This window comes from Squalius cephalus (assembly GCF_949319135.1).
Source record: "Squalius cephalus genome assembly, chromosome: 22".
NCBI lineage: Eukaryota > Metazoa > Chordata > Actinopteri > Cypriniformes > Leuciscidae > Squalius > Squalius cephalus.
This window is the reverse complement of record NC_137143.1, coordinates 6,263,315-6,287,423: the sequence shown is the minus strand read 5'-3', so window position 1 is coordinate 6,287,423 and position 24,109 is coordinate 6,263,315. Positions and strand designations below refer to the sequence as shown.

General features: G+C 39.1%; 1 protein-coding gene across 5 annotated transcripts in view; it reads left to right on the top strand.

The window, feature by feature from the left end:
• The first annotated feature begins 793 nt into the window (after nucleotides 1-793).
• Nucleotides 794-24,109, top strand: part of fhit (fragile histidine triad diadenosine triphosphatase) — a 338,996-nt gene continuing 315,680 nt past the window's right edge. For 2 of the 5 annotated variants that reach the window (XM_079857654.1, XM_079857659.1), the window contains exon 1: nucleotides 794-855. The gene's annotated coding sequence lies outside the window, so the exon portion shown is untranslated. The remainder of the gene's footprint in view (nucleotides 856-24,109) is intronic. The other 3 variants (XM_079857655.1, XM_079857658.1, XM_079857660.1) reach the window with 2 other exon arrangements.

Genomic DNA, 24,109 nt, shown 5'->3' with positions numbered 1-24,109 from the left:
GCACACTATCTTTGACTCTTTGTAGATTAGTACAAAATGTCTTAGTGGCTAAGTTTAACTAAGTGTTTAATTAATGGTCATATAATGTTCCTATAGGGAGCTGTCCATTCTAATTAAGTTAACTGATCAATTTCTGTACAATAATCAATCGGTTCACTGCAAATGGGACATCTAATGAATTCTAGGATATTAGAAGTAGCCTATAGCCTATAAGTCTAAGCTTTATGCTCTTAGCATCAATACCTTAGACCTAAGTTGTAACACCATCGTTTTTAACCGATCAGAAATGAGATACAGAGTGAATCACTATCATATGAGCACCTAAGTTGACATTAGATTTTTTTTCTTTATAGGTAGGTGAATATATATATATATATATATATATATATATATATATATATATATATATATATATATATATATATATATATATATATAGGATAAAATGGATGATTTGTAATAATGCTTAGGGATGTTAAATTACCTGCCAAAAAAGCTGAGTTACATAGCATTATATGAGTCCTATACCTGCTCATTATGTTTTGATGTGAGATATGGCCATGCATCTGATGATATTTTTATTGTTCCATTCCACTTTATACACAATAATTCGTGAAATATAACAGTTTGATATATATATTTTTTTATATTACAGCAGGACTGAAATTATGTAAAAGAACGTAAAAATAGAACTATAACGCTTTACATGGCACACCGTGAATGTGTATGACAGCATCTACAAATACTGGGAAATGTAGTTTTGTGGCGCTTTTGGACAGCGCGGCCGCGGCTGCTTAAAAACTACGCTTCCCACAATCCCCCACACAGTCAGCGTCTGCATCATCGACACGGAAGGTGAGTACAAGTGTTCGGTGTGGACGCTGTGAGATGTCATTTCGGTGGTGTGATCACGGTCTCTTTAAATTCGTGCTTAATAACACGCATGTTGTGTTTATGTAAATGTATTGTGTTGATAGATGGTTTGTGTCACTCATTATGTCCGCACGTCGGGCGAATGTAAACATATTGCTCTTTATTTTGTGACAGCGTCATGCAAATCAGCCGCATCCGAATGTGATGCTTGGAAAGTAGGCTATGTCCTGCACATTATTAAAATAATCACATACATTCAGACATGTTAAGGCAAGAGTGAAAACCTGGGTCAAATGCTGAAATGTCATAATAAATTATGGCCTTGCTTAAACCTGTAGAAAAGCATAATGTAGAAACACCCCAGCAACTTATTTACTTTTGTGTGTGTGTGTGTGTGTGTGTTTCGTTGGTCCCGTTATTCAAGCAATACCACAACAGCCTATTATGTTAATAATACATATGCTAATACAGTATGTTCCGTATATTAATACAGTAACAAATAAATTACACTTTAGTTTATATGGATATATTTTAAATATATAGATTTACCCTATGTAGTTACCTTGATTTTGCTAATTAGGACATGCTTTTTTCCATTCAACCAAACAGATTTCAAGGTTATTGTGTTTAGTTTTTTCCCACACTTTTTAACCAGTGAATTTCCATGGTCCCCCTAGCCTCCCATCCAGTAATGCGAATTCTGGATGATTAAAATCATTCAAATTCAATCTAATCCACTAATGAATCATTTAGGGGCTGTTTACACAGCACCGTTTTTAACTAAAAACTGAAAATATTTGATGCGTTTTGTTCGTTCATTTACACCACAACAGCGTTTTGGGGGCCTGAAAATGCAAACTTTTAAAAACGTGTTTCAAAGTGCAGGTTTTTGAAAACCATAACGTTATAGTCTCTGTGAAAGTACAAAAACGCAAATTTGTGAAAACGGTGACGTCATGCTCATCCGTATAACGTGTGAGTCTATAGGAACGTAGTGTTTCTTTACAAAGTGACATCGCCAACTACTGGCCTGGCAGCAGAATACAGCGTTTTTAGTTGTTTTCGTGGAACCGTGTGAACGGGGATCGTTTTGACAATGTTATCATCAGTAGCTGAAAAATGCGAAGGGAAAAGCGTTTCCGTTTTTAATACATTGTTAACTTATCCTAAGACTGTGAGTCAAGCAATCACCACAAATGCCTATTATGTTGTATCTAAGATATTTCCAAATGAACATGATCTGATAAACCTGTTGCACTCCTCCAGTCCTTCTGTGTCTGACTACAGTAATCAATTAAGAACGCTTCAGTTTATATTCATATTTTAAATATATAGGTTTATATATACTTGCCTTGATTTCCCCGATGAATCATTTAGCCTGATTTGTGAATAATTTTGACCAATTAATGTACAAGAATAAAAACTTCTCACTCACCAATTAGAGACACTGTTGATTGTCAGCAAGTTTGACTCTGCATGAGGAATAATTAGATGAGATTCATGAGAAAACTGATTAATTGAGGACATTTCCATGAATTTTAAGATTTTATTAATCATTCTCATTCAAATTGCAATAACTTTGCCAGGTTAAAAAAAACATACAGTAATTCCTGACTCATGAATATTATCAGGTTTTAAATCAGGTGATGTAGCATTCATCTGCTAGTCGTTGAGTGTTTATGCGAACGGTTGGCAGATGTTTTGAATCGTGATATATTGTGATGCGTGTTGTGTCATGAGGTAGGCCTAGTTAATGTTACCCAGTCCTACTTTATATGCAAAAAAAATCACCTTATTTTGAGTGTAATTTTCTGGTAAATAGTGGCCAAAAGTTGAGTGTATAAAGGTGTGAGAGTGGGAGCAGAAGGTGGAACCGGGTGTCCAGCTGCATTTTTCATTAGAGTAACTTGATTAAATGTATTTTAATTACCTCTATCTCAGCGGTGCGGTTGAGAGACGTCACATGGCTCTTTCTTTTTAATGTCTGCCATCTGTCTAGATGCCCTGAGAATATAAAGAGAAAAATGAGAAATCTCCCCAAAATCTCTCCCTCTCACCTCATCTAACACTCTCATGCCCATTCGAGTAGTTCCTCCAGAAACCGTTTTTCCAGTGTCAAGTTTTCTTGCCACAATATGAGCGGATCCAATTTATATCTTGACATCGATGGAAAAATCCAGCTATTTTTAATGCTGTGGTATCTGTGGCCTTCTTACTTAATGGCTAAACTGAAACCTTTAGAGATCCTTTTCAGCTGAAGATCAGTCTCCAAGTCTAGCTCATGCCAATGCAAATGAATAGATTAAGTGAATAATGTGGTGAAATGCGGCCTCTGTGCTCTTTGACTCCCTCTCGGAAGCTGTACGTGGAGATTTGCAGACAGATATGTATAATGCAGGAGAGCTGGCATCAATTATGCACCTTTCATTCATGCCACAGCAATACCTAATTGATTTGATTCTGTTTGCTTCATGTATAATTGAATAGGCACAGATCCTGTGTGTGGCTTTCAGCCATTGGATGTTCGTGATGGCAAGGCCATGCGTTATGCAGCATGAGTTGGGACAGATCTCTTGTTCATCATGAATGTATTAGGTCTGTTTAACCCTAGCTGTAAAGTGGTCATTAATGAAGGAATACATTATAATATCGAGATACAATATTTCAATCATGACAACTCTCAGAATAGATTTAAACAGCATTTATTGATAAGAATGGAATGTACATAGGCTTAGACCTACGCTGCTACTGCATGAGTGAAGGCTACTGTCGAGACATGCACATAAATACAGCGAATAGAATGCGAACTGCTGCAAGGAAAGTAGGGAGAAGCCCCTAGCAGATTCTTGAATCAAGCTTAAAACAAAACAAACACTTTTTTCAGAATGTCTGCTATATGTGTGCACACCAAAAGCAAAGCGAATATTCGCATCGCGTTACTCGCTCTAGATTACTCGCGGGATTACTTTTTTCGCTTCACTTGCGTGAATAAAAAACATTGCGCGTTAACGCACATCAACAACAACAACTTTTCTTTCTGCCATTTTTTTCTGATCAACCATGTTGGAGAGAACTGCTATTGCTGTTGTGGCAAGGAACCAAATACAGCATAAAGTCCAACTTCCTCACTTACTTTTCTCCAAGCTATCTCCTTTTTTGTCCGGTCTCTGTATGAATAAGTAGTTTCGGAGTGCTAAATTAATGCTCTCCTCCATTTTCTGATACAACTGGACGTGTCAATAAGCTCTTCACTGATTGGCTTGCGCGATAATGCGCCATGCAAATTTCAACTTGCCTGGAAGACGCGATTGAGGCGAATATTGTGTGTTCGAACTTCGCAGCAATCGCGCTGCCCAATTCGCGTCATTTGCGTCGCCCCCCGCTATTGCGCGTCTGTTCGCGTCTTTGCATTGACTTTGTATGTAATAGGCTACTCGCGCAAATAATTAAATTTGCTTTTAGTGTGCACACACCATTAGTGTTTGTCTGTAAAATTACAATATAGGCTACTGTGTGAAAATGGTGTGATGAAGCCACATTTGAAAAATATATGAATTTCATTGCACTATTATCTAATGTAAACGAATAATGTTAGAGATTTTCTCAGATCTTGCTTCACTTTTCTGTGCCATTATTTACAATTTTTTTATATTTAATAGTGTGTTGGGCTAAAAAAATCTGATACTCCCAGAAATGTAATGATATTTAAGAAGTAATGACATTTGAAATGAAACAACAACAACAAAAACTTAAATATGTAAAAAAAAAAAAAAAAAAATACACATTTAAAAACTCTTGTATTCAAGGTATAAGGAAATATCATTACTTTTAATTTGGTTACACCATATGATATTTTTTAGTCGTTATATATATATATATATATATATATATATATATATATATATATATATATATATATATATATATATATATATAATATAACACCTTTCTTTAAAATGTTTTTCAAAAACATTTGAAACCAACATGAGTACAAATAATACATTTTCTAGGAACTTATGGATTTTCGTGGACTTTCTTGCCATTGTTACTCCCCTAACTTGCTGTTTTTGCCACTGACTGTTCACAGAAGTGCACCAAAACATTTTCTTTCTTCTGTTTGCAGCGTTCCCTAAAGTCGCTGTCTTTCAGCCGCGTGTGCCCTTGATTTCATCTGATAGGGGGTCTTCTATTCCATGACCTTTAAAGGTGAAAGGCCCTGCTCAGTCACTCTTTCCCTCTCGGTGGGAGATGCGAGTGCTTTTAGGAAAGCAAAAAGAAGAGTGTTTATTATCCGATGACAGAACATACACACCCTTGAAGGTCTGATTCTGTCACCGTGTTCTCGTCAGGGTGGCTTGGGGGTCAAGAGCACTAGTCTGGATCAGAATGGCTAAGAGGTCAAAGGTCGGCCTTTCAGAGCAGCAGGGGAGGGCTGCCAGAACACATGCTGGAATATTAACTCGTCTCTGCTTCAAACTTTCCATAGATTTACATGAAGGCGCAGGACTTGGGGCCTATTTCTGCATTCCAGGTTCAGAGAGAGAGAGAGAGAGAGAGTGTGTGTGTGTGTGTGTGTGTGTGTGTGTGTGTGTGTGTGGGGTGGGGTGGGGGGGTTGAGGGGTAGAGGAGGGAGGGGATTGGGGGGGGGGGGGGGGATGGCAGAAGGAAAGATGGTGAATGCAGAACTTCATATTACTAATGAGTTTAGCCTCTTCTCCATAAAGTATCCAGTCATCTGGAACTGTTTTTTTATTCATTAGTTGTGTTTAGTATGGCAAGAATCATTATTAATATTGCTCTTAATTAGGGATTGGGATTTGGGTTAGACATTTGAAGTAGTAACATTACGCACACTATTCATGAAACCACATTTGGAGGTGGTCTGGGAGGGATTTTGACCACATTTAAAGAAAGAATGAATGCAAATGTGCTTTTGTTATCCGCTTTCAACTATGTGTTTAATATTAAACAAGGTTCTGCTGCAAATAGTCATTTATGTCACTTTGACGGTCATTAAAACATTGTGCAGCGAGTTGCTGCTTTTTCTTTTTATTCTGCTCTCGCCATGTTAAAAAGACAATAGATGCCTGGCTCTTGTGATCCGTTGATGTGATTTAATCAGCGATATTTGATTATTTAACATTCCACATATTTATTCATTCCACTGGATTCCACTTTTTCTCTTCATTTGTCTTCCTGAAGAGTGCTTTTTACTTTTTCTCCTCTTTTCCTCACTTTTCCTTATAATCTATTAACCCTGTTTGAGGGGTTTGTAACCAAATAAAACATGGTAACAATTTACAACAATGTTTTAGAACTAACAATAAAAAATATTTATTAATCTTAGTTGATGTTTACCAACCTTTACTAATACTTCATTAATGGACCTAAGACATAACTAAAAATGAACAGTTAACAAATATGAATAAATACTGAAACAAATGTGATGCTCGTTGTTAGTTCATGTTAGTCAATGCATTAACTAACGTTAACTAATGAGACTTGTTGTAAAGTGTTACCGCAAACAGTAGAAATGGAATAAAGCAATGTTGTAAAAAATGTGGTTAATGTCAGAAATGTTTGAGCTTCCTCAACTTTTCGTCTAAAGGGGTCATCAGGTGCAAAATTCACTTTTATATGGTGTTTGCATATAAATGTGTCTTTGCAGTGTGTGGACACAACCACCATACAATGAAAAAAATCCATACACTCAAAAAGTCTAAACACTCTCAATAATCAATTTTCAGAGCAATATGATGTTGTATTGCTCATGCTCCACCCACGACCACTGACGGACTGTCCCGTATTAGCATATTTCTGGCCTCAGCCATTTGTATACTGCCAAAGCAGGACTCTATGGCTGTTTCTCAATTCCAAGAACGCAGAGAACGGACTTGTGTTCTCGTGGAGACCGGTCTTGCCAAGCTTCCTTGGAAGAACGAACTCGGAACCGGCCGCAATGACTTCTGGGACACCAGGCGAGTACTAGCTCAAGTCTGCATTCGATGCATCCTCGGTATCAAGAACACATCCGGGTTCTTTCATGCGTCCTCTGTACTTGCGTTCTTGAGAATTGGGTCTGAACTTCGACGGTTATGATGACGTAAAACGAGAACACAAGGATGCAAGATCGCTGAAGAACGCATATTGAGAAACACCCTATGTGTCTTGTGTCGACACCCCCTCTGGAAGGGGGGGGGGGGGGGGAGCGGTTGCTCATTATCATTTAAAGAGACATGCCCCGAAATGGGTCGCTGTGAACAGAGCTGTTTTTGAGGAGGTAAAAATGGAGTTGTTTTACACAACCATTGAGGAATTTTAACCGAAGTATGTTACAGACTTTACATGAAGACCCTAAAAAATCATACCAACTTGTGGAAAATGGGCATCCGATGACCCCTTTAATATGTAAATGGTAGAGTAACAGGAATTTGGGAAAAAAGAGAATCACAATTTTTTTTTTTGGTCTCCCACGATTTTGAACAGACAACGAAACAAAATAACATAATATACTAGAGGTTCTGACAAAATGTTTATTGTTGCAGTCTCTTTAACATTTTTTTATTAAAGCTACACAAAGTTGATTTTTAGCAAAAAACACTTTGTTCTTTCAAAATTATACATTATCATTAATGTGTAATCACTTCACCAACTAATTAAGTATTCTCGTAAGTGTATAATCTGCAATTTAGAATACATACAAGCGAGTCGCTCGAATGGCGGAAGCCATGTTGCGCCTCCATCTTGAAAATACATTAGACAAAGAGGGAGATACCTGGAAATTCAAGCTTCGCCTTTCGCGTTTTTACTCTCAGTGGCAACGTGACGAATGCGAGGGGGAGATTACTCGTGATTTTAAATAATACGGTCACCGTAGGAGTTAAAACGCCCTCGGAATGGGAGGCGCTAGAAAGTAATATTCAGTTGGTAGTCATATACAATTTTACTGCTAGATGGGAGAAAATCCTACACAGTGTAGCTTTAATTAGAATTATTTTGAACTAAAAATCAGTTTGAATGAATGATTCAATGACTCACTCAAAGACACTACTTTACTGGAAGAATCAGCATTTTTGAACGAATTTCTTGAATGAATGATTAATTCATTTTTTTAGTAGTCACTTGTTGCCACCTACTGGTGTAACGATGTAATTGATACAATTTTTATTTGACATGTCAAGTTTATTTCAATAGGTGACTTACTCTCTTACTCAATCTTCTAACAATTGATTGTGCAGCTCTAGTAAGTGGTGATTTGTAAATGTGACCAAAATGAGGACATTTGCTTATAATGGATAGAAAATATTCAGATGCTGTTGTCTCAGGACACAAAAAGCATGTTATGGACCATAGGTTAGGGGTCTCCCCAGTAACTGTAAAGCAACTTTCTGGCAACATGGTGGCAAGTTGTACAGGGGCAAGCGCCACATTTTCCTTAGTAAAAAGCTTTTTATTTATTAGTGTTTCTTTTTCTTGAACTATTAACTACAAACTTAAAGTGAATCACTCACACTTAACAAACCCTCATTTAATAACCCCTTACAATAATAAACGGTGGAATATTATTAATAATCAGAAATGAATTGCATTTTTTTCCTACCTGACAAAGCATTTGTCTTGTGCTAATTAGTTTCCTGAAGCAAAGGCTGAAATGCCAGTTATCAGAGTGATGCAAATTCGTTGCTTGAAATAAAATGAACTTAAACTGAAAAAAAAAAACAAAAAAAAAAACATTTCTTATTTTCATTTAGTTTAACTTGTACTAAAATAACTAAAACTGAACAAAAAATGAATAAACACTATATTGTAAGGGATCATCTAGATTTGTTTGATTAGGGTGGGGTTGTTACGTACGTATTTTAGTTCTGTGTCCTAGTTTTCAGTTCGTTTCTATGGTTTTTCATTGTTTGATTAATTTGCACACCTGTTATTAGTTTCATTGATTGGTTTGTTCTATTTAAGCTGCATGCTTCTTTCAGTTCATGGTCCGTTCTCATCATTATTGTGTTTGGTTGTTTTGTTCCTGTTTTCCGTGTGTTTTGGTTTGACTTTTATGAATAAATCTACGGTGGCCGAGAGAGCTCAACGCGCTGCTGAAGAAAACACATGCAAATAGAAAAACACCCGCAAATTAAGAAAACACCTTCATCAGTTTCACAACACATGTGTGTTCCAAATACTCACAACACAACACTCCCAATACAAAACCACGCTACAAATAAGACGGACCACAATGGAAATGTTGCCAGTGGACCCCAATAAGTGACAAACCCGGCTGGGACGTGTTTTTTTTTTTTTTTAATGTACGGTATAAAAATGGATATTCATTTTGAGATTTACTAAAGATTAACGGTGTTATTAATGACAGCAAAATCAACCTAAATGAAAAAATAGGCAGAAATAAACATGCACAATTAAATATACAATTTATTCAAACATTTTTTTTACAAGTAATCTTCAACGGTCGATATTGTATAACTTAGCCTATATGGTAGACATATTGTGCATTCCTAGATTTTTTATTTATTTTTTATATATAAAACGTGAGTTTATTAATAAAGTGCACTGACGTGAGCCTAAATACATCAGGAACATGTATGAAGTAAATAGGTCAGATCTGATTTCATGTTGTTTCCTTTAATGTACCATAGTGTGCTGATACTCACTATCTGTCAATAGCTCTTTGTGTTCATTGTTGTGATGCCAATCCCAGCATGAGGCTAAGTGGATGGTGGTGACAGTGGCAAAGCTACAAAGAACCAGCTCCATCTTTGTTGAAGTGTTCCTGTAGATCTCCTTTAATCCAGCTAAATACAAAGAGCTCCCTTTCCAAATCATGTCAACACATGGACAACTCCAGTTTCCTTAAGTCAACAGCAGATATATGTGTTCCTGGGTGTATGTTGAGAGAGAGAGAACAGCAGATGAATAGCATTGTCAATCTGATGGTCATGGTGAAAAGGATTACAGAGTCTTGAGGGACTAGTGGACTACTGGAAAATGATGGAAGTCCACAATCTTTGGTTGTCCTCCTGCCAGAGGACATGGAAGAATCAGCTAATCCTTTAAACCGGACACAACTCCAGTGTATTGTTATACAATGTCTGAAATATTGTTATCTCCAGATGTGAGACAACCGGGTTATATTTCTAGCGCAGTGACTTCCTGACCTCTTCCATTGTATCTCTTCATTGTATCATTTTTGTGTTGTCCCTTGAGTTGAGCCTGATCTTTGGGTTTCATCAGAATTTTTCATTATTGTAGACATGTTATATGACTCTGGGGGCTGGGCAGTTTTGTGCCACATTTATTCATTGGTTAGTCGGCATCCTCGCATAACTATTTTAGTCACTTGAAATGATTGCAGATATGACCTTGGTTAGGGAACATAGATGAGATTTAGATTCTTAATGTTGATGAGTTATGGGCTAATAGGAAAAAAAAAAAGTTGCAGGAAAATATATAAACACATGAATTTCTGCATGACTCAATGTAAAAAAAAACAAAAAAAAAAACAAAAAAAAAACAAATTGGCCCCATGATTAAGGTAGAAATCGTTAACACTTTACAACCAGGTTGTTAGCATTAGTTAACTAGTTAACATGAACTAACAATTAAAAATTGTTTCTTATTTTCTGTTGATTTCATTATCCATCAATCTTCCTAGCATTATTCCTGCTAATTTTCAGGGTCCGCTTCACTCACACATTTGATTTGGCACAGGTTTTATGCCGGATGCCCTTCCTGACACAACCTAGCACTGAGAGTGCTGGGACACATTCACACTCCTACGACAATTTGGCATATCCAATCCACCTAACCTGGTCCCTGGTTCAAGCCCCGGTTCTGAGCCAAAATTCTTTTCTGTGTGGAGTTTGCATATATATATGATGATACACACACACACACACACACACAATGTATATATATATATATATATATATATATATATATATATATATATATATATATATATATATATATATATTTGTGTGTATATATATATATATATATATATATATATATATATATATATATATATATATATCTTCATTATTGGTAATAAATTAGATTAAATTTATATATTTTAATAAAAGTGTAAGTTGCAAGTTGCTGCAATTTGGGGAAGATGCTGTGCTTTTTTTCATACATCATAAATGTCTTGCGCCTCAAAGCATGCAAAAAGCAATAAACGCTGTTACGTTATCTTGGGTTCGGATGGCTGGTGTTTGTGAACGCAACCATGTGAGACAGACCTGAGAAGTAATAATACCAAATAATTCTGATGACTGACTTTGGCTCAGGGATTTCAGAATTACTAAACCAACATTTGAGATGCTATACAATGAAATTGGTCAATGGTTAGTCCATTTATTCAATCACATCCACTGTTGAGACAAATTATTATTTATTTATTTATTTTTGCTCATCAAGCGATTTATTCTGTAAATTGTAGTATCGGATAAAAATTTGTCCGCCTCAATGCATTGGTCAATGTTTGATCTGACCTTCAAACACAGTTTGCTTAAACAAATAACAAACAAACAACAATGCAGTAGCTGTTCTTGTTGAATACAATGTGTAAATTATTCATAGTGCAGGATGGAAAAAGTATGTGAAGTATTTCATTACTGGTTGACCCTCCTTTGGCAGCAATGACTTCCTCAAAGGTTTCCTGTAATAGAGGATCAGATCTGAACATCAGTCAGGAGGGGTTTTGCACCACAAGTTCAGCAATATTTTAGGACTGTCTGGTGTGAACCACCATTGTGAAATCATGCTAAAGTATCTCATTTAGATTGAGGTCAGAACTGGTCACTTCCAGAAGGTGTATTTTCTTCTGGTAAAGCCATTCTGTATGATGTTCTCCTGTGCTTTGGGTCAGTGTTCACCCAACTTCTGTTGAACTTCAGAGATAACGTACTCGGTTACTTATGTAACCTCCGTTCCCTGAGATATGGGAACGAGTACTGCGACGCTAGATGCTGTTGTGGGGAAAACGACTTTTTCTCCGAATTCTGAAACCTTTTTAATCGCGCAGTGAAACTGCACAGCCATTGGTTCATGCAGAGTAATACAACCAATGGCGAGACAGCGGAGCTGCACGAGCCTATGGCAGAGATGGGTGTGGCATCTGGCTATAAAAGCAGGTGATTTGGCATAGGATACTCAGATTAAATTCGACTGAAGCGACGAACTGAGAGTCGTGCAGCAATATAGCACGGCCTGAAACGCAGTACTCGTTCCCGTATTTCTGGGAACCGAGGTTACGTAAGTAACCAAGTACGTTACCTTTCGATACTTTAAGGCCTATTTATACTTCTGCGTCGAACTGCCACCGTAGCTACGTCGTAGGCTGCGTGTAGCGCGCGTACCCTACGGCGTACCCTGACGTGCACCTCTCCAAAAATGTAACAACGCGTCAATTCTACGCGGACTCAAGCGCTGTGATTGGTCTGCCAGAGCCCCTCCCTCGGGGTTTCACATGCTCCCTAGGTGCGTCAACGCGGCCAACGACGCAGAAGTATAAATTAAAACCAACACGTTGCCTACGGCGTATAGGCTCCGGCGTAGGTCCGACGCAGAAGTATAATGAGGCCTTTACTCTTACTGGGTCGCTAGACTCTGTTATGGGGAACCAAAACAATCACGCCGTGTTATGGCTGCAGAACAACTAGAATGATATACTTGGCCTTAAGCCCTAGCAGAGCCTAGAGGAACCAAGACATAATAGGGAATACTCATTTCGTAAGGGGCTCAGACGTACGTAAACCAGGAAGAACTCATAGAGGTAGATCCTGCCTTAGACAATCGTTCCAGGAAATCTGTATGGCCTAGTTACTAGAAGGGCCGAGAGCTGGTTAGGTAAGAGAAGGCAATAGCCTGTTACCAGTGGCCCAGACCGTGATCGGAGCCATGAAGGTATTATAGCAATAGGCAATAGACACAGAGTTACTGTATAGTAGGGGGGAAACTTCATAGTGGTTTGGGCACGGCTGAGGCCAAATCCACTAGACAGAAAGGACTTGTGCCTGCAGAGCAGGGACTTCTAAATTGTAGAACCTGGTAAATGTGGACAGCGAGGACCAGCCGGCCGCTGCACAAATATCACCAATGGAGACACCACTGGACCAGGCCCAGGACGAGGCCATGCCTCTAGTGGAATGAGCTCTTACTCCGATGGGGCATCGTAGGCCCGTCGAGGAGTAGGCTAGTGTAATTGCGTCCACTATCCATCTGGATATCCTCTGCTTCATGACCGGATGCCCTTTGATGCGGCCTCTGAAGCATACAAAAAGCTGTTCCGTGTGTCAAAAAGAGGTGGAATGCTTTATGTATATTCTCAAAGCCCTGACAGGGCAAAGTAAATGCAGCTCTCATTCATCCGCGGAGGGAGGAAGTGCTGAGAGGGAAATAACCTGTGCTCTGAACGGAGTAGAGAGCACCGTATGTATATAACCATGCTTTGGTTTGAGGACGACTTTGCAGTTGTTTGGCCGAAATTCCAAGCATGAGGCACTCACAGAGAGTGCCTGTATGTCACCCACACGCTTGACCGATGCTAGTGCTAGCAGAAGTATGGTCTTTACTGTCAGTGGTCGCAGGTCGACTTACTGGAGTGGCTCAAAGGGAGGGCTCCTGAGAGCCCTTAGCACTGTAGACAAGTCCCATGTAGGGACGGTGAGGGGGCGGGGCGGGTTCAGCCTCCTGGACCCCTTCATGAAACAAACCACAAGGTTGTTTCTGCCCACAGTTTGGCCAGCCACAGGGGCGTGGAATGCTGCTGTGGCTGCCATATAAACCTTGAGCGTGGAGGGAGTGTGTCCCTTATCCAGCATCTCCTGCAGGAAAGAGATAATCAGAGATATGTCGCAAGAGAGGGGGTTTGTGCTCCGGGCTGTGCACCAGGCGGAGAACACAGACCATTTAAGGGCATAGAGGCGTTGTGTAGACGGGGCTCTAGCCTCAGAAATGGTGTTTAACACTAGAACTACCAAGGCAGTAATTTTGACTGTTTTAAAATTTTGCAATGTAATAAGTTTGTTGAAATAAAACCTATGTAACTATAGGACCCTGACTTTTCCTAAATGTGTCTATATTTTATTCTATCATTGTTATTTTATCAAAATTACAAGACACAAAAGAGTTTTGAGTATTTCTACCTTGAATGGCCATAACAGTCACACTGACCGAATGCATTTGCATACGAGCGTATGACCGTATGCATACAATTTTTCATTTGCTCACTAAAACAAATATTGGTTTCTAAATCAGTTAGTTTTCTCGCAGTTTATTATATTTTCATATTCTTTTCCTGTGACGGTCAGAATGACAGTTTTGCCCAGTTTGGGGCATATGCGTTTCATATGTGCCCATAAAGGTTTTACCTATGCATTGAAATGCATATTGGCGATGTTTTTGTAAGTTATTGTATTCTAATATCCAAGGATGAATACATTTGTTTTCATTTTACAAAGAAAATAATAGAAAATGTATCACTTTCGACTTTGTATCTGTACAATAGCTGTTCTGTTGTTGTCGATTAACTAGGGTAAGTGTACCCATTAAGCCCACCAAAATCTAAGTCTAGGTTTTTTTTCATATAATTGACATAGTTTATAAGAAAAATAATTTGTTAAAATGCAAGATTAATCTCTCATTTGAGATTGTATTAATTAGTTGGTGTACATTTTAGAATATAAAATTAAGATAATTTAGGAATAAAGTCAGAAGTCTGGCATGGGCTTAATTGGTACTTTGGCACCATTTAAGCCCGCAAGTGTTCCAAATAAGCCCACATCATCATTGATTCACAAAATATAAAAAATGTATTGATTTTAAAGAAGTAAAACATCAATATATTTATTCAGTGACAGGGAAGTATTAAAAAAAGTAATTTTGCTAATGTTTGATTACAGCCCTGGGTGGGATGGGTAGGTGTTAGTGGCCGGGGGTCTGGAGCCTTAAGTCGGCTTGGCTGGAGTTGTAGCTGGAGTCAAGTTGGAAGTTTGACCGGGTGTATCTGGGGAGCCAAGCCGAGTTGGGGCTCCATTCTCTGGGCTTAGGGGGGCCTCCTAGTGGGCCCCCCACACCGGGAGTCTGGAGCCTTAAGCCGGCTTGGCTCCCGAGTTATGACTGGTCAAAGGTGGAAGTTTAACCGGGTGTATCTGGGGAAGGAAGCTGAGTTGGGGCCAGGGTTTCGGGGGGTCCCCTAGTTGGCCCCCCACACCATGAATATGCAGCCTTAGGTCGGCTTGACTCTGGAGTTATGCCCTGTCAAAGTTCCACAGGAAGTGACCATATCTCGGGAAGAAAGCCGAGTTAGGGCTCAATAACTCAGCATAGGGGGCCCACTGGGTGACCCTTCCATGCCCAGAGTCCGGAGCCCCAACTCGGCTTGGGTCCCGAGTTTAGCCCGGACAAAGTTGGACAGTAAGTGGCGGTATCTCGGAGCCGGACCGTCCCAGGGGCTCAGGACTGTGGGGAATGTAGGGTCCCTCTGGGAGCTCTCCATGTCCAGAATCTCAATTCTTAACTCAGCTTGGCTCCCGAATTATGCCTGGTTATACATAAAGGACTTTAGGACAAAACGGGCTCTATCTCATTTGAATGAATGTGTGTAATTTGTGTGTAAGTAAGGTAAGGTTAAAAGGTTAGTAAGGTAAAAGCACACAAAGACATGTTATCATTAAACATTTCAGAAAATGTATCAAAGTTTGCAAATAGAGGCATTCCTCATTGAAACACATAAGGTGGGCTTAAATGGTTCCACAGTGAGTAATGGTGAAAAAAGACAATGTTTTCCTTTAAAAATGTAAGATATGTTTACAAATACATGCATGGAGCTTAAATATACTGTTGACTAAGTATCATAGTAATTTTCATTGTGCCCACATTGAGAAATGTTAAGTTTTTTTCATTCAAGGTTAGCTTGTGATGGCTATAGTTTGCATGCGTTTTGTGGTGCCGTACCATTTAAGCCCATCTTAAAAAAAAGTTAATTTATAAAAATAATCTTCTCTATAAAACAATTTAGGGTGTAGTTATTTGTAAATTAATGTAAAATGAATCACAAAACATTTATTGTTTGCAGTTCACATGCTTAATTCTTAGGCAGTCTATCTTTCTTTAAGGCTAATGGTTTGACCTAGAAATTAACGCAAGCTAATAAAACTCATCTTTCCATTTAAAGGAAAATTATATAAAATGATAAAATACTATTTGTTTATACACAAAAAACAAAACATTTATCTCTTATTTGACATAATATCAATGTAGTTACCAAAGAAATGGCTGAAAATTCCAGAAATGTGTTGATTTCTGAAGGGTCCCAAAACACCAAAGTTTTGGGGTGGCTTTGTGTGAGGTCCCCTGAGACAGCATGCACATTGGTGGGGCTAACTCAACATTGCCAAATGTGATTGGTATGCAATAAAAAATGCCAGGGAAGTAACAAATCACTGGATTGATTAAAATAATAAGCAGCATAAAATATTATTTTCTCTTTTTTTAATTTGACTTCAGAGTTGAAAGTGGGCTTAAAGTCCAACTGAAATCAATATTGACCCTATTTACTTTGTTAGCGCATATTACTAGTCTTGTGGTGAAAAATGAATCCGTGCAAATTAATACAGTACACAGAAAAAAATTGTTTGCTGTCGTAATCTTTAATCAAAGTCTGAAAAGTTACTTCCGGTCTGGAATGGCATTCCTTCTCTGATGATGTAGGTTTGACGGCTTGGGTTGGGAAATGCTTAACCACTCCCCTCAAACCGTTAGTCTGCTATGAGCAGAGATGGAGAGGAGGAGCGCGAGAGTAAAACCCTGCCCTCTGTTCAATATTCCTTTTCACTGGGAAATATGTCACAACACTGGAGAAAAGTCGTTTGCAACTTCCGGTTCATGGGGACTTTAAAGGGTACATGGGCTTAATGGGTACACTTACCCTAATACATTTTCACATACATTAGAATTAAAATGTAGTGTTCTGATGTTTATTATTACCTATCCTAACATTACAGATCCATTTCTTCTTAGATTTGATATAGCTTATTGAAATTATTTGCAAATGAGTATGAGCTGTCAGAATGACTGCTATGGCCATTATAGTAGTTATAGAATTCCGGTAGTTCTAGTGTTAAGACTCTCTCGGGGAGGTCCATAGGCTCCCATCGAGAGGCCAAAGGTGCAGTGCCCACAACTCGGGTTGGGGGTGCCAAATCGTCCTGTTCGTCTGAGAGAGGAGGTCCCGTCTCAGAGGGATGGGCCACGGGGCTGCTGTGAGCAGCTGCGTCAGTTCTGAGAACCAAGGTTGGTTCCTCCAGAGGGGGGCCACAAAGAGGACTACATGTTTGTATTCCCTGATTCGTCTGATGACCTGAGGGATCAGTGCGATCGGGGGAAAAACGTATAAGAGAAGGCTGGGCCAGTCGTGGGCCAGCGCATCCCTGCTCTTTGAGAAATAAGTTGGGCAGTAAGAGTTGTTTTCTGAGGCGAAGAGGTCGACCTCTGCCCTCCCGAAGATCCACTCCTCTGAGGGGACGTTGCTTCGAGACAGCATGTCTGCTCCTTGGTTCAGTTTGCCCGGCACGTGCACTGCTCTGCTCTGTTTCTGAAACTGTTTCACCAGTTTGAACAGAAGTTTCGAGGTGAGCCTGCCCTGGCGATTTATGTAAGATACCACTGTCATGCTGTCCGATCAGACCAAGACGTCTTTCAGGTCCAGAGAGAAGAACCAGTCCCCTGGGCATATTTACGAGAGGATCTGCTTCAAAGTTATCATCCTGGCTGTCCATTTCATAAGGGCTCGATTCATTAAAATGGGTCTGAGACCGCCATCTTTCTTGGGGACGAGGAAGTAACGGCTGTAAAAGCCTTACTCGCTCAGTGCTGGCGGATACCGTTTTTACGGCTCCTTTCGCCAGTAAATTCATCACCTCGTTGTGGAGGACAAGAGCTTCGTTGCTCTTTACCGAGGTGAGAACCTCACCGCTGAGACGCGGGGTTCTGCGAGCGAATTGTAGAGAGTAACCTCGTTTTATTATCCCCAAAACCCATTCTGACACTCCGGGGATGTTTCTATTAGTTTGAGCGACAGACCGCTGTGAGGCCTGGGGCTCATGGTAAGTTAAAGAGGAAAAGAGCTCTCTTTTTGAGTAGGTTTGTGTTTTATTTTGTTTTCTATAACAGCGATTTTTTGCATGGGAAAGTGAAACTGAATAGGCCCAGAGGCTGCAACAAACACACTGCCTCCTGCACCGAGAACTGAACTGGGTGCTAGGGGGCATAAATGAGGCTTTTTGGAGGGTAACATAGCCTCCTCCTCTTCCTTCCTGGCAGATCAGGATGACTTCTGAGGTGCTGGGTCCAGCGTTATCTTAGGCCGGGGTCCCTGGCGCTTTGGGAAGGGCTGGTGTTTTGCAGAACATGAGCGCTGCCGAGGGCGCAGGCTTTACAGCATGCTGAGTCGGCGCAGTCCTGGGGCGACTCTGAGCATTATGGGAGCTTGAACGCTTGGGCAGGAAGTGTCGCATAGCCTGGGACGACTTCTGTCTTCAACTACCGAGCCCGACCAATCCTCGGCATCAGAGGCCGCCAACATCATGCTGTCGTCATGAAGATCCTCGTCGGATCCTCCGAACGAGACCATACCACTCGCGCTGGCAGAGGGGCGTTGGTCTGGGTGGGAAAACAGCACAGGTGAAAATTCTCTATGTGGAGAGAACGAGGCACGCGGGACGTGAGCAGAGCAGCTCGCGAGCAGTGGGCGGGATCGGCGAAGAGCTGATGCCGGCACGCTGATTCGGCTGGATCCGCTGCTTTGCTGGTCAACGGCGAGAAGGCTTGAATCCTCAGAGTATCAGCGAAGAGAAGTGTCGTCGCTGAAGGAGAATTGATCTGAGTATCCTATGCCAGATCACCTGCTTTTATAGCCAGATGCCACGCCCATATTGGCGCGCTCTGGCGGGCTTCTCTGCCATAGACTCGTGCAGCTCCGCTGCCTCGCCATTGGTTTGTTTTATTACTCTGCACGAACCAATGGCCGTGCAGTTTCACTGCTTGATTAAAAAGGCTTCAGAATTCTGATAAAAAAGGAGTTTTCCCCACAACAGCGTCTAGCGACGCAGTACGAATAAAGTATCGAAAGGGAACCTTACATCCTTACATTGAAGGACATCCTTCAAAATGTCCGATATACTTGGGAATGAATTTTTGTATCGATGATACCTAATTTTCCAGCCCTTAAACCAAACACTGGAACATCCAGGTGCTGACAGATATGTAAGCATGTTCTAGAGTTCTTAGTTGAGACTCCAGGATTCTTCTGTTCATTGAGCATTTTATAATTTGTCTTTTTGTCAATTAATGAAGACTTTGTCTTTGAGATACTTTCGTTACCATTCCAACATTATGAAAGTCATTAATTCTTAGATGTCTAGAGACTTTTTATCGCAGCGTTGTTCATATTAGGCAATGCTTGTAGGCTATTGGAATTAAAATTGAAATGTATTATTATAATAATTATTTTACACACTGTATACTAAATAATACTAGGTTAAAAATATCACATTTTAATTCAATGTTAAAATCTATATTTTCTAGATGAGCCAAATAATGAAAAAGAACCAAATTGCTTACCACAGCTATGCAGACGACACACAGCTCTACTTAGCCCTATCGCCTAACGATTACAGCCCCATTGACTCACTGTGTCAATGCATTGATGAAGTCAACAGTTGGATGTGTCAAATTGTCAAAACTTTCTTCAGTTAAACAAAGACAAAACTGAAGTCATTGCGTTTGGAAACAAAGATGAAGTTCTCAAGGTGAACGCATACCTTCACTCTAGGGGTCGAACAACTAAAAATCAAGTCAGGAATCTTGGTGTGACACTAGAGTCAGAACTTAGTTTCAGTAGTCATGTCAAAGCAATAACTAAATCAGCATACATTCATCTGAAAAACATTGCAATAATTAGATGCTTTGTTTCCAGACAAGACTTAGAGAAACTTGTGCATGCTTTCATCACCAGCAGGGTGGATTATTGTAATGGACTCCTCACTGGCCTTCCCAAAAAGACCATAAGACAGTTGCAGCTCATACAGAACGCTGCCACTAGGATTCTGAGCAGAACCAGAAAATATGAACACATCACACCAGTCCTCAGGTCTTTACACTGGCTCCCAGTTAGATTTAGGATTGATTTTAAAGTATTATTACTGGTATATAAATCATTAAATAGCCTAGGACCTCAATACATTGCAGATATGCTCACTGAATATAAACCCAACAGAACACTCAGATCATTAGGATCATATCAGCTAGAAATACCAAGGGTTCACTCTAAGCATGGCGAGTCCGCTTTTAGCTATTATGCCAGCCGCAGCTGGAACCAGCTTCCAGAGGAGATCAGACGTGCTCCTACAGTAGTCACATTCAAATCCAGACTCAAAACACTTCTGTTTAGCTATGCATTTACTGAATGAGCACTGTGTCACTGTTCGTCCGACTGTTTTTACTGTACTGTACTGTATTTTATTTTATTTTTCTAAACTGTTTTAATTATTCTTATTTCTTTTTATTATTTTAATTTCTTCTATGTAAAGCACTTTGAATTGCCATTGTGTATGAAATGTGCTATATAAATAAACTTGCCTTGCCTTGCCTTGCCTAGATATGTCTATCAGTGCACGCTGTTTCTGAACTCACTGAAATGTCTTGAGTTTTCTTCGGGGAACAAACAAGTCACAATATTCCTCATTTCAATATGTCCTGCCCAAGGCATACGCAAAACAAAGGGCAAAGGCCTGGTTGAGTTGCCTTAGTTCTGTGTAGAATATTGCGGTAATGGTAAGGGGTGTGACCTTTCTGAAACCTGCTCGAAGAGATTGACCAATCACAACACACTGGTCCAGCTGACCAATCAGAGCACATCATGCTTTATGGAGGGAGGGCTTCATAGAGACAGGAACTAAACAGGGGTCTGTTTCTCGAACAATGATGTAACTCGCTGCTTAACTACCATAGTACGATGCATCATTAAAGAAATCAACTAGCTAGTCATGACTGTTTCCTAAAACTGTATTGTCGGAAATTTGTCGTTCAACCAAGTTGGTAATGATGTCACACAGGTGGTGGAGTAATAATTTATTTTAATGAATCTGTTTGAGATTGAATTAATGCTAGATTTTTTGCTATAAATTACGGACATGGCATCTGAGAACTATTTCTCATTTGCCTCAGTTATTTTGTTTTATTTCCAGATTCAATCATAGGCTCATTCTTACGTAATAGAGCTTGTGCACATGCACACTCAAAAACAGTGCTTTAAATCTCTTGATAAACTAAAAAGATATAAATTACATTTGTATATATTCGAAATAAAAGATATAGATTGTACTAAATGTCAGTTTGCTTATTTTGCTCAAGATAAGGATTTATTAAGTCCACATGTCATGTAAACACGAAACTATGCTTCTAACCACAGGTTGAGAGCTGTGGTTCCAACCACACAACTTTGTAATGCTGTTTGCGAATGTTCGTTGGAACGATGGTTTCGGGAAACACAGACTTGTTGAACTATGCTGATAACAACAGAACTTGCGACTTTAGTTGGCTAACGATGCCTTCGGGTAACGCACCCCTGAATGTTACTGGCAGACTTGGGAAGAGAGGTGCTGCAACAAAAATAATGTTTTTTGAACATTCAAGCATGAAAACCTATTCTAGTATACCCCAAAAAACAATATCAAGACTTTGTACAAAGGCATAATATGGACTTTTAATATAGACTTTTACAGTTGCGTGTCTGTTGACATATTGAAATAAGAACTTGTAACGCTATTCCTCCAATCAGAATTTAGATTTGAAGCTGCTATATAATTTTTTTGGAACACTTTAGTTTAGGGTCCGATTATCACTATTAACTAGTTGCTCATTAGCATGCATATTACTAGGATATTGGCTGTTTATTAATACATATTAATTCCATATTAAACTACTCAATAATATTAATAAGCAGTAATTAGGAGTTTGAGGCAAGTCGTAGTTATTAGTGAGAATTGGACCCTAATCTAAAGTGTGACCAATAATTTTTTTTGTACTTAAGCTTTCCATTTCTCTATACAGTTCGTCCATATACAGTACAGAATAGTAGCAGGCTGCTGCATTGTCATATTTGTGCATTATTCCTTGCAGCTGGTTCCAGTTTCATGCCACACTGAGCAATGACAGGAAGTACTGTATCAGCCCCAGTAAATGCCACTTTACTTTATCACATCAAGACTGCGTAACCGCAGGCAATAAATGCAGTGCCTCCGTAATTACATTTCCTTAACATGAATTCATCACTTAATAATGGAAAAACATACTAATTATATTGATGATATATTAATTGAAATGTAATGCAAATATGATCTGACCAAATTAGGACATACGGTTGAGTAAATATGGTTGCTCTTAGCTTTCTGCCTGAGCGATTGAATAACTCTTTTGGAGGGAACGTGGGCAGGGATTATGTTGTGCTGAGTGTTGATGCTGATGGGACGGGACTGCTCTCCCCATTAGAAGACCAATATTCCCCCCGCCCCCAGAGGTGGACAAAGTACACAACTTCCTTACTTGAGTGAAAGTACAGATACTACTGGTCAAATATTACTCTGTTACAAGTAAAAGTTGTAAAGACAGATTTTTACTTAAGTAAAAGTACAGAAGTTCTTATTTTTAAAAGTACTTGAGTATCAAAAGTAAAAAGTAAATGTCAATGCATTGTTTTATTATTGTTGCATTGTTGTATGTAATACTTACAGTACCTTATGCCTCTGAATCTATGCCTGCCTACCCTCATATCAATATCAAATTTATTTCTAGAACACAGTTCCAGTAGTGGGATTGAATGTGAGACTGAATAAATGCACTCAATAATGTCCACAATGGTTTCGGACACCCAAATGGCTGTTCCCTCAAATAGTTCCCTATTTAAAGTTTTTTGGCTTTTAGTATGAATATGATAGCCTTACTGTTTTCTATAAGCTAGTGTGCTCCAAAACAATGACAAAATTGGCATTAAGAAGACCAAACCTTTCTACTCAAGGACCTTGACAGAATTGTAGTGGAGTAAAAATTACGATATTTGTATTTCAGTAAGTTCAAGTAAAAAGTTTCCAGAAAAAATAATACTCAAGTAAAGTACAGATACTCAAAAAGTGTACTTAAGTACAGTACTCAAGTAAATGTACTTTGTTTCTGTCCACCTCTGCCCCATGTGCAGCTCCTGTCAGCTGCTAATATGTGTAGCTGTTTTGAAGTTTAGACAAGTTTGTGGTGCATTTTTATTATTTGACCACACTGTAAAAGATTTTTTATGAAGTTGTAAGTAACAATTTTTTTTAAGTTTAGAGTGTGATTTATATATGCAGACCTAGGATCTGGAAACCAATGTAAAATCTCATGGTACTTAGTCTCTAGGTAGTAAAATTGGAAAAAAAATAAGATGATGGATTTGGATAATTGGGATGGTTCGATAATACTTTTATGTCCGATCCTGATAATAACAATACTGCAATCTTGAGTATCTGCCAATATCATTGTCAATCCGATACAGTAGAGTTTTTTTCTTGATAATTTCAGAATATCTATACTTCACTAACTACACATTACCAAAGTCCCTTTAAGACAAGTCATTTTACTCTGCGGCCATCTTTGAAACGCCTCTCGGGCATGCAAGTGCAGTTCCTATCTCTTTGAATGGGGAAACATCAAATTCTCCTCAACTGTTCGCCAAGCTTACAATTAAATTTCATATTTGAAATCACCAATGAAATCTGACAACTCTAAATGCTTGAATCGTGACAGAAAACAACATTTTTCAGGCTTATCTTATCCCGCCATATAGTTAGTGCTGAACTTTTCCCAATTCAAAACAATACGAGTGACGCATCTTGTGCTATTCTATAGTCTTTGACATTACTTAATTTACTCAGAAACACACACACACACACACACGCACACACGTAGATCCGTGGCCAAAAGTATTGGCAGTGAGATACATTTTGTTTGTGAGAGTATTGCATCTGTCCAACAATTTACTGAGCAATTTACAGAGTTTTAAATTGTAATTACCGTGTGAATGATGAGCTTTATTTAGTTCTCTACTCCAGTGATCTCATTCAATAGCGACAACAAAACCATTCAGAATCACCAATAAACTCCAGCAAAATACAGCCATTATAAACAA